Raw genomic sequence first — 15,397 nt, 5'->3', positions numbered from 1 at the left:
AACAGTAATATAGAAACAGGCATTTTAAACATCTTTACACTGCTCATGCTAATGTTACTGGAACACAGTTGTGTCTGGGAGATTTCTTCCCAGGGAGTGGTGCACAATAGAACTCAGGCAAAAATATACTTTGGTACAGATTGCTATTAACCACTCAACGGAATACATGTGGGAGAACAATAAAATCTGTGGCTGGACGACGATAAGAAAAACTAAATTCAAAAGCCAACACGACCATCAGCGAGTTTGGAATCGCGCCAATTGGAGCAACCACTTTTAAGAGGGAGCTATTATTCCTCCCCACGCCGGAACGAATACTGTCCACACACACATAAATGTTTTTATATATTTTTCCTTAGCATTATTTTGTCACCGAACCTCCTCCACCAGAGTGGGGAAGACATAGGCACGACCTCCCCTGTGAGCAGCCCCCAGACCCGCCCTGACACTGGCTGCCCTCCTACCCACCTACCAGGGCAAGGGAGGCTCCTGAAGTTTAGACGAGGCTGGCCAGGCAGCTCGCCTAGGCGCGAACACACGAGCACACACACTCGATCACTATTTAGCACTACTAACCAGCCCCTGCAGGGCAAATGGACCAGAGAACACCAAGGCTCTGCCTTCTCCCTTCCGCGGAGGCAAGTTTTTTTAATGTTTAATGTTTCATTATTTTACAGTATATATATGTTGGAAGCTGCCCAGAGTGGCTGGGGCAGCCCAAGCAGATGGGCGGGTTATAAATAATAAAATTGTTGTTGTTGTTGTTGTTGAATAGGGTTCCCTATTTTCATTGGATAAATGTTGGAGGGTATGCCGTGGCTGTGCATTTTGCACCTGGGCCCCTGCATTTAGGGCTGGAGCGTCCAATTGGGCGAACTAGGCAATTGCCTAGGGCGCCAAAATGGAGGGGGCGCTGGCCAGGCTTGGGTGGGACGGGTTAGCCAGCCCCGTCTCGTCCATTGGGGCTGGTGGCGCGGCACGCCAGGGCGCCGGCCCCCCCAGGGGCGCCCCCGAGAGCCCGCCAGCATACCGGACACCCCCTCCCCAACCCGTCCCCATGGGCGGGTGGGCGGGCGGGCAGGCAGGCGGGTGCTCACGTGCCGGCGGCACAGCCGCTGCCGCCCATGTTGCTCCCGGGCGGGCTGTGAGCCGTCCGCCCAGCCCCGTCTTCGAGCACAGTTAGTGGGGGAAGCCGCGCGGCCCTGCCGGCGGCCTCCCCCTGCTCCCACAGGCAGCTGGGTGCTTGCGCCACCTGCGCTCTCCCCTGGACGCATGGGGGTGCTGGAAGGATCGCCGCGCCACAGCGGCAGATGTGCCTGAGACGGCCCTGGGGTAGGCAGCAGCTTCTCCGATGTAGCGGAGAGGTGCTGCTTGCCCCCTACACCACCACCCCCAGCTCCTGCTAAAGCAGGCTTTGGCGGGTGTGTGTGTGTGTGTGTGCCAGAAGGTGGTTTGCCTAGGGCGCAAGAAGCCCTAGCGCCGGTCCTGCCTGCATTGGATAGACTAGTGCTCTAGTCGGTGGCAGCAGTATTGGATGATATCTTCTTCACCCCTCCAAGCAGAGACATTAAACAAGACGAAGAAGAGATCTGCCAAAAAGAATCTAAAATGAAGTTAGAGCTGGGGATGTTTCTGAGATAGAAAAGGTGAGTGGGAGCACCTCAGGCCTATTTAATGAGGTCTCCTGGCATAATTTAGCTAATGTGGGGTTCCCCACGCGTAGATGTAGCCAAGGGGGGCAGCTGACTCCCTAGGGCCTAGATCAGGCAAAACAATAGAAATAACCAACTGATGAATCAGTCCTGCCCCCCCCCCCCAAGAAAAATCCTGGCTATGCCCATGTTCCTTCCCTTTAAAAAATCAGTTAACCCTTTCAGCTTTCCCAGAATATATTTAAGGCTTTTAAGAGTCCCTTAACAACAGAGACAGTAAAGTGGGTTCCTTGTTCTCAGTCTAAACTGGCTGGAACTCCAAATCTAGGCACAATAGGAGTTCTCATCGTTCTTTCAGAAGGGAAAATTCCCACTCACATTGAAATCCTGTCTATAACCAGCAGCACATATTTGAAAGCATTCACAGGTAAGAGCTCAGCAAAGTCTAGCTGTAAATTCTGCATAGAGTAATCTGCCCAAACTTGGCTGCTTATCTGGGGTCTAATTTTTATTATAATAATTATGTATTTACTTATACCCTGCCTTTTCCCCTGACAGGGACTCAAGGTGGCTTAGATTTATTTTCATGGTCAATATTTTCCCATCAGATTTGTGTTTTTAAGTGATTTAAGAAGGAGGTCTTAACACTTCAAGACCCATGGATATTGGTTTGAATCAAAAAATATTTCTAATTTTTCAGCGTATCTACAACTGAGGAAGGTGGGAGTCTTATTTCCACTCTCAGGAGCTTACGCTCACAAAAGCACACAAGGCTGTTGCCCTGGAGACAGACAGATTTAGACCAAAACCTTTTCCGCAATTTTCTGCTTGTATCCTGTATACTGGCCTCATAGCCGCAAAACTGGCATGCCCATCTAACTAAAAGAAACAACAACACATGTGCACAACAGGGAAGTTTCCCTGTGGATAGACAATCTCGATGGACACTTTTCTATCTTTATTTAGCCCTGAACAGCACCCGGCCAGATAGAACAGCAACGCTTGGGAGCTCAGTCACAGAGGGACCAACTACCTTGCCATTGGGGGGGGGGGCGGGCGGAGAGAGAGAAAGAGGCTGGATGGGAAAGGGTTACTGACCTTGTGGTAGGAACATTTGCCTGGCTGTAACCTGAGTGGCTTTTATCTCGTGCACTCCCTAACAAGATGGCATCAGAACCATGCACAAACACAAGGATAATGGGAATCTTAAGCCGGAGCCAGAGCTCCAGTGCTTCCAATTCAACTTTGGTTGAGTTCATTTTAATTTAATTTAATTTATCCAATATAATGTATATGCCACTTGATTGTCATAAAACCTTTAAGCAGTTTACAAAACACACACACACACACACAATTACTAAAACAGTGAAGAACATGTATTTTAAAACATTCAAATGATATTTAAAATCAACAGTAAGCAAAAGGCAGCATTCTGCATTTCCGGATAAGCTTGCCTAAACAAGAATGCTTTAAGGAGGTGCTGAAAATCACAAAATCATAGAATATTAGTATTGTGGAGTTGGAAGGTATCCAAGGGTCATCTAATCCAACCCCCTGCAATGCAGGAATTACAGCTAAAGCAATGATGACAGATGGTCATCCAGTTTTCATGTTAGAAATCCAAAGAGCACAGTTAAGCCTGGTGTCCATAGGCAGGGAGTTTCAAAGTATAGGTGCTACTGCACTAAAAAAATTTTTTTTAAAAAAAATCATGCATGTGTGGAATGAGCATTATGTGGCAGCTGCAACAGTGGAGGTTTGTGCAGATTGAATTGTTTGAGTAGGCACACATGGTTTAAGGCGATCCCTCAAATGTAAAAGATGTGTGGTTATGAAAACTTCCCGCGGGGGCAAGTTGAGAGACTGACCCCCAAAGCAGACGAAGCTTCCGTGCCCTCTGGCTTCTGGAGTCCAGGGGAACAATGTAATATGCGGTTGCTCCCAGCTTGAAAACAACACACACAAGCCTTTTGGCTAAAACCTACTTTATTGTAGATAAAGAGCAGAATGTCTCTGCGTAGCCAGCTCGTTATTTCAGAGCTGTCTATTAAAGCGTCTGCATCTCCTGACGCAGGAACGAAAGTAAAGTTGTACAACAGTAAATTACAATGACATCACATGTGTGGGACGGCTGTTATAGCTGCTGTGATTCCCACAAAGTGAAACATGACTCTTGGTCAGGTGACCTCGCTGACGAAGCTCTTCGCAGCTCGGCATGTTCTGATATCACAACATCCTCCCCCGATATTAGACAATGAAAGAGCAGCGAAAATTAAGGCATCATTAAAAGAAGTAAACAAACAGTTATCATATACACAGTATGAATCTGTTGTCTTTGTTCCATCCTTGGAACTCTCTGAGACTGGTTCTACCAGTTTGAGCCTTTGATAACCAACTCTCCAGGGGACCAGAGCACTTGCTCTGTTTGTGTTGGCAGAAACAGTGTTGAACTTTGCAACCTGTTGTAATGGCTTTCTCACATCTGTGAAATGAGCCTGAGTGCAAACTACAGCTACATTTGCAACAGCTGAGATTGCAAACTCTTTGGAGTAGCGTTTGGGCGCCTGACCCTTTGTCACTCTCTCAGATCTACGCACAAGATGTAGATCTTCTTTGCTGAGTTTCTCCTGAACAGGACTTTTTGGAGAAACTTTACCAATTTTAAACAGTGGCTCTAAAGATCCTAGCACATCATCTTCATCTGATGGCCTGGAACTGTCATGAGCTCCTCTCTCAATGACAGTTTCACCTGTGTCGGAACTAGCCGTGGTTGAGCTTGCACTGCTACTGCTGGTGTCAGTATCCTCATATGTATTGACATCAATGGGAAAGCTTTGGAGAACCTGTGTCTCTGGCTTTACAGTAGGTTCTACCTCCTGAGTAAGAATTACTGTGTTTGAGGAAGGCAATAGAACTCTGTATTGACCTTTCTCATAGCCCATAAAGATGCCTTGGATGGTTGCACCGTCAAGTGATTCCACCCACATCTGAGAACCAAAAACCTTAAGACGCTTAACAGAAGGCTTTCTGTTAAACAGTATCTCATAAGGTGAGCATTCCATTCCTTTTGGAACACTCCTGACCCAAGCATATGTGAAGGCAGATAGGCTTTCAGCCCAATTCTGTTCAGACAGCTTTGCACTTAGCAATTGCGCCTGCATACCCTCACGTAGTATTGTGTTAATTTTAACACACAAATCTTTGTTCCACGATGATTGGCTTACGGCAACTTTGTGCCGAATGCAATGTTGACTTAGGAACTCCTTGAACTCCTGTGAATCAAACACTGGTAATTGATTAGTATACAAACATTCAATTTTGCCATCATGCATGAAATCTATCTTAGCACAAAATTCAGTGAACTTAGCCAAGACTTGCTGCGGACTTTTCATAGTGTAAATCCAAGAGAATTTAGAGAAATGATCAGACAGCAATAAATAACAGGTAGCTCCACCTCTAGATTTTGGCAGAAGTCCTATTACATCAGCAGAAACCTGCTGGAAACATCTTGTGACCTTTTCTCTGCGTGGCTGTTTGGTAGTCTCCTTGGACTTAGCAGCACCTGCAAAAGAAGAGTCAACAACATCAAAACAACAGTCAGTAGAATCAAAAGACAGCAAGAATAGTCCATCTTTGTTCTTCTGAGCTGTAAGGATAACTTGTCCATCCTTTGAAATTGTGCATAGTCCTTTGCGTAGTCTGAGCTCGCAGTCCTTCTCGGTAAGCTGCGGTACACTTAGCAGATTGTAGGCAATTTCTGGCACATAGAGAACGTTGTTTATAGATAGCTGGAGACTCTGAAGAAAAACAGTTCCAACTCCAGTCGATTTCAGGTGTGTTCCACTCACCTGCGACACGGTGGAGTCCAGCTTCTTAAAAGTCTTAAATAAACGCTTGTTTGCGGTCATGTGGTGAGACGCTGCCGAGTCAATAACCCACACTAGGCCAATGTCAATGTCATCCTGCTCCTGCACGCCTTGTGTAAGCAATGCAACTGTGTGCCCTTTGGAGACTTTGGCTTGCGCCTTGCCTGTAGATCCACCGGCGTTTTGGCTCTGGATAGATCCCTTCTTGGGTTTTCTGCAGGTCTGGAAACTGTGTCCTCTCATTCCACAGTCTGTGCAGCGTATGACTTTAAGAGCTTGCACATGCTCAGTTGGACCACTAGGTGGGGTTGAGGACGCTTCACTTCCCCTTCCATTAGCCTCATTTTGAGCAGCACAACGATCTTGCTCATTTAGCAAAGTTGAGAAGACTCTGGCCATGGTTAAGTTTTGAGCATCCAGGGCACCTAGCTGTGATGGAATAGCACTATAACCGGCATGGAGGCTATTCAAAACCATGAAACAAAACACGTCTTCAGGTAATTGAACGTTGCGTTGTGCGAGTTCACATCTTAATTCTTTCATGTGATTAAGATGCGAACCCAAATTGTCTCCCTCCTTTAGCCTTAGGTTGGTGAGACGTTGGAAATGGAGCATGGAACTCCCTGCCACAATCCTTAAATGTTCATTTTGCAAAACAATCCAATAGTCATTTGCGTGAACCAAATCCCTGACGTGTATTAACTGAGATTGGTCAAGATGCAAAACAATGGTTGCCTTCGCCTGATTATCCCTGTTCAGCCATCGAGGCGTAGGGAACAGTGGAGGGGCATTAGTGACAACATCAAGCAAATTCTGCCTGGTAAGCACAGCTTCCATTTTAATACGCCATGTCTGATAATTTTCATCAGTGAGCAATGGACACAGGGAGCTGTTCTGCTTCTGATCCTTTGCCATTGTGGAGAAAAAGCAGGCTTTTTACTCTCTGACTTCAGAAAGCAATTTGGCAAACAAACCTAGCCTTCTGAGGTTTATTGCCTCGTAAATCAGTCCGGTACTCACAGCTAATTAACGCGTCTTCTCACAGCGGGAAACGGCACTCCCCCGGAATTCCAGAACGCTGTTTAAGGCTGCTTTCTTTGCCGGCAAACATCAGGCAGAAGTCATCAGAGGTCCGATGTTCGGAAACCAGCCAATTCTGCTACCAATGTTATGAAAACTTCCCGCGGGGGCAAGTTGAGAGACTGACCCCCAAAGCGGATGAAGCTTCCGTGCCCTCTGGCTTCTGGAGTCCAGGGGAACAATGTAATATGTGGTTGCTCCCAGCTTGAAAACAACACACAGAAGCCTTTTGGCTAAAATCTACTTTATTGTAGATAAAGAGCAGAATGTCTCTGCGTAGCCAGCTCGTTGTTTCAGAGCTGTCTATTAAAGCGTCTGCATCTCCTGACGCAGGAACGAAAGTAAAGTTGTACAACAGTAAATTACAATGACATCACATGCGTGGGACGGCTGTTATAGCTGCTGTGATTCCCACAAAGTGAAACCTGACTCTTGGTCAGGTGACCTCGCTGACGAAGCTCTTTGCAGCTCGGCATGTTCTGATATCACAACAGACAGATGGTCATCCAGTTTTCATGTTAGAAATCCAAAGAGCACAGTTAAGCCTGGTGTCCATAGGCAGGGAGTTTCAAAGTATAGGTGCTACTGCACTAAAAAAATTCAAAAAAAAATTATTCATGCATGTGTGGAATGAGCATTATGTGGCAGCTGCAACAGTGGAGGTTTGTGCGGATTGAATTGTTTGAGTAGGCACACATGGTTTAAGGCGATCCCTCAAATGTAAAAGATGCCAAGCTAGTTTACAACAGGCTGTGCCCATTCAGCATCACCTGTACAGGTGTCTCTAAAGCCCCCTCTCCTCTGTGCTATCTGTATCTCACAAATGACCAAACATCAACAGAGCATATACACTCTGTGGATCACTATAAGTCACATTTCACCATCTCTTTTATTTTTATTTTTAAAAATGTATTTATATTAAATATTTTCTTGATTTACAAAAGTATGTGCAATGTCACTCTCTCATATCCCCCCCAATGTAACATTTTTACAAATCAGTTTCATTTGTTGAAACATTAGGAAGAAAAGGGGGAAAGAGGTGGTGTTGGGGAGATGAGTGGGGGTGGGGTGGGGTGACGGTGTTTCTATTTTACTTAATATATGTAGGATTTGATGTCAGCATTGCTTCTGCAGGTTCTCTGCTGTTCACTTGTGTTCCTTTGGTGCTGAGAGAGGTCGGGGTTGGCCCAGGGTGTGGTTGTTCATTTGTGGTTGGCTTTGGAGATCTTTGATTTCCTGTGTGAGTGGGGTGGGTGGGTGTTTTGGATCAGGTTAGCCATATTGATTTGTATGCTGTCGGTAGATTTTTGTCATTGTCTTGTTGGGCTGTGTGTGTGATGAAGGGGAGCCATACTGGGGTGAAGCTGTCTTCTTCTATTTGTCCCTGTGTCAGTTTCAGCTTATTGGTTAATTTTTCTAGTAAGGCGGACTTCCGGTTGAGCGCGAAGCCACCATCAGTCACAGGTCCGCTCAGCTGAGCGAACCTGAGTGCGGCAGGGACGGGGGATTCTTCTACAGCGCAGAAGACCCCCAAAGAACCCCAAATCAAGCGTTTTGGGGGCATGGTCGTCCGGCGGGTGCCAGAAGGGTGCTCCTCCCTCCTTGGTAAGGCTCTGTTTTGAGCCCCCGAGAGCGAGGGAGTGGAAGCCCTGGCGCATCGGACATATTGCTTTCCCTGCCTGCGCGAAGCTGCGGTACTGAGGGGCTACAGTGTTCAATTCTTCTAAAAAGAAAAAACGGACTAATTTGAGGACAGGACAGTGAGTAATTTAAATTGATTGATTATAGAATATATAATTGATTGCGGGTGGTGAGTTAAAAACGGAAGTCGCTCCCACCCATTGAGAGAAATAGAAAGCAATTACTATGCCTGAAGCCGTAAAGATGAGTAAGAAGGGCTAATTTTCCAAAGACTGATTTCTTTCAAAGTGGATTTGAAATTGGAAAATGCCCCCTGCAATCTGGAGCCGGGAGCCGGGAGGGATCGGCAAGTTTTGGATGTTATAAAAATTTCCTCTACCCTTTGAAGTTGTGAACTGTCAGCAAGAAGAAGGAATTTAAGTTAAGATTTTGGATATATGATTGATAATTTTATGGACTAAAAGGATATAAGAATATGAATTTTGGGACAAATGTGGTGGTGTTTTGGGGAAGTTTGAGTGCTGAGAGTTCTAAACAGCGCCATTTCCCTTGTCTCCCCTGGCTGCGACCTTGAAAGAGGAAATGGAAAACATGCCTGTCTTCCTTATAGACAAAACAATAGATGGCGTTGCCGACACACAAGGGGAAAATTCTGAAAATGCTCTGGGAAATAAAAGAAGAGATACAACGAAATACGAAAGAAATTAAAAAAATTTCCCAGACCTGTCAAGAAATGGCATCACCAGAGACTGTAATTGAAAATGCTCAAATGACATCGGACCTGGACAAAGCAATGGAATTTAAAGAAACTCGGACTGTTCCCTCTGTGAGAGGGAGGGAACAAGACATATGTTCAATACAAAAGAACTTTAAAGAAGACTCAAAGAGGTTGGTTGCCCTCCCAGTGAGAGAGGGAGGGCATGATGGACTTTGGGAGCCAAATCCAGGGAAAATGAGAAATGTTCAAGGTTTAGAAAATGACAATGTGGATGACAGGCAGAGATTAGGAAAAAGGAAATTGGGGGGGAACAGAGGGGAGGGGGGAAGGGGAATGGATGGCTGTCAAGAAAGGATAAAGTGGGAGTGGGGTGAGAAATTATAAGAGACATTTGGACTTCCGGTGTGAGCGCCATTCCGTGCAGTCGGGAGCTATCTCGGCTCTGGTGTCTTCGGGGTTTGAAGTGACCGCAACCGTGCTGCGGGCTCCCTTAAACCTCGGGAGGGGTGTCCCGAGGGCTTGGGTTTTAGCGGGCACCAGATGTGCCGACTTGGCTCTCGAGCAACCCTTGTAAAAGGGAGGCTTGAGCGAGACAGGCTCCGTCTGGTGCGGCGCTGAAGAGCCATCACTAACCGAAAACACAAAGCAGTGGGCACTGCCGGTTTTTGAGCGCTCCACTTTTCCTCTATTTGGACTCAAAACAAGGACTCTGTCAGTATGGAGCATAATTTGAACTTCAAAAGTTGGAAATTTGGCTTACAGAGGGAGATTAAAAGAAGGAAGTCCGTCTCTCTCTGACAGCGGCAAGATCAAAGTAACGTCAAAGGAGCTGGAGCCGCTTAAGACTTGCTTTAAAGTTTAGCGCTGATTTTGTATACTTTAGAAAACCCTGTTTGGGGGGGGGAGACTGAGAGTTTGATTTATTTCTTCCTGTGGATTACAAACTAAAAGTAAAGATACCGTTAACCCTCTGGCCAAGGAGTCTGGGTCAAGCTGGGAATGGCAGTTTTGGACTGGATTGCGCAGTTGGAAAATTACTGAGACCTCATCACTTCCTGCTTATCCAAATCCCACGGTGTCCTTGAAGTTTAAAGAATGCTAGACTCAACAATGACACCATTTCAGCAAAGGCTATTGTTAGAATTTCAACTACTTCAGCAGAGAGTTATAGACAAGTTTACCCAGATTGGAACTACTTTAGAGAACTGTTTTATATACACACCTGATGGAAAGAACACTTCCGGTGTGAGCGCCATTCTGTGTAGTCGGGAGCTGTCTCAGCTCCGAGGCAACTCCGGTGTTCTTGGGGATAGGAGCTGCCGCAACCGCGCTGCGGGCTCCGTTAACCCACGGGAGGAGCGTCCCGTGGTCCTGGGTTTCTAGCGGGCACCAGACATATCACCCCTGCTCTCAGGCAACCCCTGTAAAGGGGAGGCTTGAATGAGCGAGGCTCTGGCACGGCGCTGAAGAAGCCATCAAGGACACGAAGCAGCAGGATCTACCGGATTTTGAGCGCTCTGTTTTTCCTCAATTTGGACTCAAAAGAAGGATTCTGTAAGTACGGTGTTTAATTTGGCTCTAAAAATTTGGCTTACAGAGAGAGATTTAAAAGAAGGAAGTCCGTCTCTCTCTGACAGTGGCAAGATTAAAGTAACGTTAATGCAGCTGCAGCCACTTAAGACTTGCTTGAAACTTATATGCTGATTTTGGATACTTAAGAAAACCCTGTTTGGGGTAAGATCAAGAACTTGATTTATTTCTTCTTATGGTTGGTGAAGTAAAGAGTCAGAAAGTTAACCCTCTGACTAAGGGGGAAATGGCGGCTATGGTCCGGTTAGTGAAGATGGAAAAGTACTGAAACTTCCTGCCTGCTCCTGCCTGCTCAGTTCCCACAGTCTCCCTAGACTCAACAATGACCTCAATCCAGGAAAGAATACAGTTGGAATTACAACTTTTGCAACAGAAAGTTATTGACAAGTTTACTCAGATTCAAGTTACTTGGAAGAACTGTTTCACTGATCCACTCAAGGAAATAGTTAGAGAGAATTTTATTCCAGAGATTTCATCTGATGAAGAAGACGCACAAGTACAGGGACAGGAGAGGCTTCCAGGACATGAGAGGTCGGAAACCGGTAATTGGGACAGTGTAGTGAGCTTCTGGGGTGGCAGCTCAGAGGCTATGGAACAACAATTCTGGGAAATGCAGTATGAACTGGAGAGTGGAGAAAAGTTACTTTGTGACAATGTCTCTGTAATTATGTATCAAGGAAAATGCGACATTCTGGAGGAAGAAGGAAATTGCAACATTCTGGAAGAAGAAGAACCTGGACTGGGAAAATGTTGGGGGGGAGTCTGGTGGGAGATGGGAATGGGAAGGGGGAGGATGGTGAGGAGGGGGTGGGGTAATGGGAATTAAGAGGTATATTACAAATGCTGACCACGGTACTCCGATATCAGAGGGGAAAACGGATTTTGAGAATGGAAGAAATACTTAGGTTTATTGTAAAATGTGTTGATTTTTATATTTTTGAAGTTGGAATCAGAAGGAACAATGGTAACAGCTTTACTAAGTTAAATGAAGAAAGGATATAAGAAGTTAAGATTTGGAATATGATATTTTATTTGATAAGAACAAGTTGTATGATTTAAGATATGTTGGTTATAACTGTAAGACTAAGATTAGATGTAAGAAATAAGATTTTACAATGTTACAAAGTTAGTAAAGAAGATTAGAAATGAACGCATAAGAGAGGACGTGAGGAAGTCCCAGGCCTAGGATTTTAAAGAAGAGAAGGATTGTTAAATAATTGTGTTTTTTGTTGGTGTGTTTTTGTGTAGTGTGTGTATTGTGTGTTTTTGTATTTTGTTTAATTTGATTTTGAAAAACCCAATAAATTCCTATTTTAAAAAAGGGAAAGGATGGAAAGGATGCAGATCCAGAGGAAATTTATGAAGAGGAGAACACACAAGTTGGAAAACAAGAAAGGCTCCCTTGGCATGAGAGGCTGGGAGCCCACAGTCTGGACAGTACAGTGAACCCCTGGGGTGGGAGCCCAAGGGTTCGAGAACAACAATCATGGAAAATGCATTATGGAGTTGAGAGTGGAGGAGAGATACTTTATGACAAAGTTACAGCAACTACTTATCAAGAAGAATGCTACAATCTGGAGGAGAGGAAGCTACAATGAGGGATACTAAGTTTAAAATTGAACATGAAGGAAATAACAGAAGAAGAAGAAGCAAAATTGAATATGAAGGAAATAATGGAAGAAGAAGAAACTGGATTGGGTGAATTTTTTTGGGGGGGACCTGTGGGGGAGGGGAAAGGTAACGGGAAGGGTTGTGATGGACAGGAGGGGGGTGGGGTAAAGGATGAATTTAGGTATTTGTTAAGATGTGATTTTTTAATATTTGAAATTGGAATCAGAAGAAATATAGGCTACAGTATAACAAAGTTAAGAGAGGATAAAAGAAGTTAAGATGTGGAATTTGATGTTTTGTTTGATAAGAATAAGATTTAAGATACGTTGATTATAATTGTAAGATTAAGATTAGATGTAAAGCAGATTTTACAATGTTACAAAGTTACTAAAGAAGATTAGAAATGAACGCAAAAGAGAGGACGTGAGGAAGTCCCAAGTTTAGGATTATAAAGAGGATAAGGATGAGTAAATAAGTGTTTTGTTTATGTGTATTTTGTTTTGTAGTTTTTGTAGTGTTTGTATTTGTATTTTGTCTATGTTTATTACTAAAATCCAATAAATTCCTAATAAAAAAAGAGAAATTATAAGAGACATTAATCTAGGTTGAACAAAGGGAACTGAAATCGGACTGTCTTATGGAACTTGCTGTATCGCCTGGGGCAACCCGGGTCCCGGGTGAGGGATCTTTGAACCATGGCGCCGGATATCCTTAAGATGGCCCTGAACCAAGGCATTTGGGTGTCTTCTAGTTTGTCTCGTATTACTTGTGTTGACAGAGGTTTATTATTTTTATAGAGGTCTATTAGGTGGTATAAGCCTTTGGTTTGCCAGGTTTTAATCTGGAGGTTTGATCTTCTTGCAGTCCATGGGACTCTCAAAAGTCTCCTCCAGCACCATAATTCAAAAGCATCAATTCTTCGGCGATCAGCCTTCTTTATGGTCCAGCTCTCACTTCCGTACATCACTACTGGGAAAACCATAGCTTTAACTATACGGACCTTTGTCGGCAAGGTGGTGTCTCTGCTTTTTAAGCTGCTGTCTAGGTTTGGTCATTGCTTTTCTCCCAAGAAGCAGGCGTCTTCTAATTTCCTTAATTTGTTTGGGAGGAGAGGGTAGGCTGTGGTGCAGGTATTTTCAATTGTGTCCCTCTCTAGGTGTATCCACTATTTTGTCTTTTCCAGCTGGCCTAGGGGGCGGGGCCCAAGCCCCCACACTCTCAGACATAAAGAGAGTGGGGCTGGGAAATGTCCTTAAACTGTCGATGGCATTTCAATTTTTCCCCCTCCTCTTTTTTTTCTTTTTGCGTTGTTGGGGGTGTGTGTGGCTGGGTGGCATGGATATTTCGTTGGGGATTAATTTTAGTATAATTGTTCTGTTTTTGTTTTTTGTTTTATTGGTTGTTGTATAGTTTGTGGTTTGTTTTAAGGGGTGGGATCAGGTCTGCCTGGGAGTGGGCCCCAGCCAACAGAATGGCTGGGGCAAGTTCCACAGGGGGAATGCACCAGATCTCAGTGATCACGGGCAGGAGGAGGAGTTACGCTAAGACCAGACCATGTCATTACTGGGGCGGCAGGTTTAGTTGTTGTTTGAGGACTATCCCTGCCTCCGGGTCTGGCCCTGACCGGACGGATACTGGAATCAACAAGGGATACCCACATGACCTGAAAGTGTTGCTGTGTAATGCCAGGTCAAGGATGAACAAAACAACTGCCATCCTGGTTGTGCATGGAGGATTTCACCTGGCGTGTGTGACAGAGACTTGGTTGGATGAGGCAGATGGGCCAGTCCTTGCCGCTGCTTGTCCACCAGGTTTCTCTTACACACAGCAACCCAGGTCATCTGGGCGGGGAGGGGGGGTTGCAGTGATTTTTAGGAAGTCATTAGTTTGCACCAGGCGTCCTATTGGGAAGACCCAGTTCTCTGAGTGCATGTTCTGGAAGTTGGGCAGTAGGGGCAGTACAGGATTCCTTTTGGTGTACCGACCTCCCCGCTGCACCAAGGATTCCCTGCCTGAGCTGCTTCAGGTTGTGGCGGATGTGCTCCTGGAGACACCTAGCTTGGTTGTCTTAGGGGACTTTAACATCCATGCCGACACGACCTTACAATGGGCCGCTCGGGACTTCGTGGAAAGCATGGCCTCCAAGGGGCTGTCCCTGAATAAGTTTGGCCCAATTCATAGATGCGGACATGCCTTAGACCTGGTGTTTAGCTCTATGTATGTTGGTGATCTGACACTAAGTAAAAGTGAAACAAAAGAAGTGCCATGGTCAGATCACTTCCTGGTGCAGCTGGACTTCTCCACGACCCTTCCCCTCTGCTGGGAGGTGGGACCGATTTGGATGGTCTGCCCCCGCTACCTAATGGATCCAATTGGCTTCCAGAGTGTGATAGGGGATGTTTTATCCCATGTTGGTGGCCTTTCAGCCGATTCCCTGGTGGCCCGCTGGAATGTGGAGTTAACCAGGGCTATTGACTGTCTGGCTCCAAAGCGCCCTCTCTGATTGCATGGAGCCCGGACAGCCCCGTGGTTTTCTCCAGAGCTGAGGGCGATGAAACAGTCTCTGAGACGGCTAGAGCACTGGTGGCGGAAAACTCATTCTGAATCACAGACATGGGCTACAGCTCAACTTCAAGCCTACCAAGTGGCAATGGCGACGGCGAAGAGGACCTTCTTCACCGTTTCTATTGCATCTGCAGAAAACAGCAGCAGGAGACTCTTCCAGGTGGTTCGCAATCTATCAGAATCACCTTCATCATCGGGGCCTGGTAGGGACCCCAAGATCTCATGCAATGCTTTTGCAAAGTTTTTTGCAGATCAAGTTGCTCAGATTCAGAAGGAGGTAGACTCCACCTTGGGAGCAGGGCTGGGGCGGGAGAGTGCTAGAGCCCTGTCTAGTCATGTTTCATGGGATCAATTCCAATCTGTTACCTCCAAGGATGTGGACAGGCTGCTTGGACGAGTGAAACTGACCACCTGTCTCCTTGATCCTTGCCCATCCTGGCTAATAAAAGCGAGCCAGGAAGGGCTGGGGGAATTGCTCCGCGGGGTGGTGAATGCTTCCCTCTGCGAGGGCAGGAAAGGGGGTAGTTTAACCTCCGGTTTGCTAGTACCATATTGGTCTGAATATAAGCCTCACTCTCTCTCTCTCTCTTCTCCCCCCCCCCAAATTCTGACCATGAAAAGTTAAAGTGCAGCTTAAATTTGCGACCTTACAAAAATTGGCTTTTATGATATTT

Source organism: Lacerta agilis, chromosome Z, assembly GCF_009819535.1.
Source record: "Lacerta agilis isolate rLacAgi1 chromosome Z, rLacAgi1.pri, whole genome shotgun sequence".
NCBI classification, from domain to species: domain Eukaryota; kingdom Metazoa; phylum Chordata; class Lepidosauria; order Squamata; family Lacertidae; genus Lacerta; species Lacerta agilis.
This window is presented reverse-complemented; position numbering follows the sequence as displayed.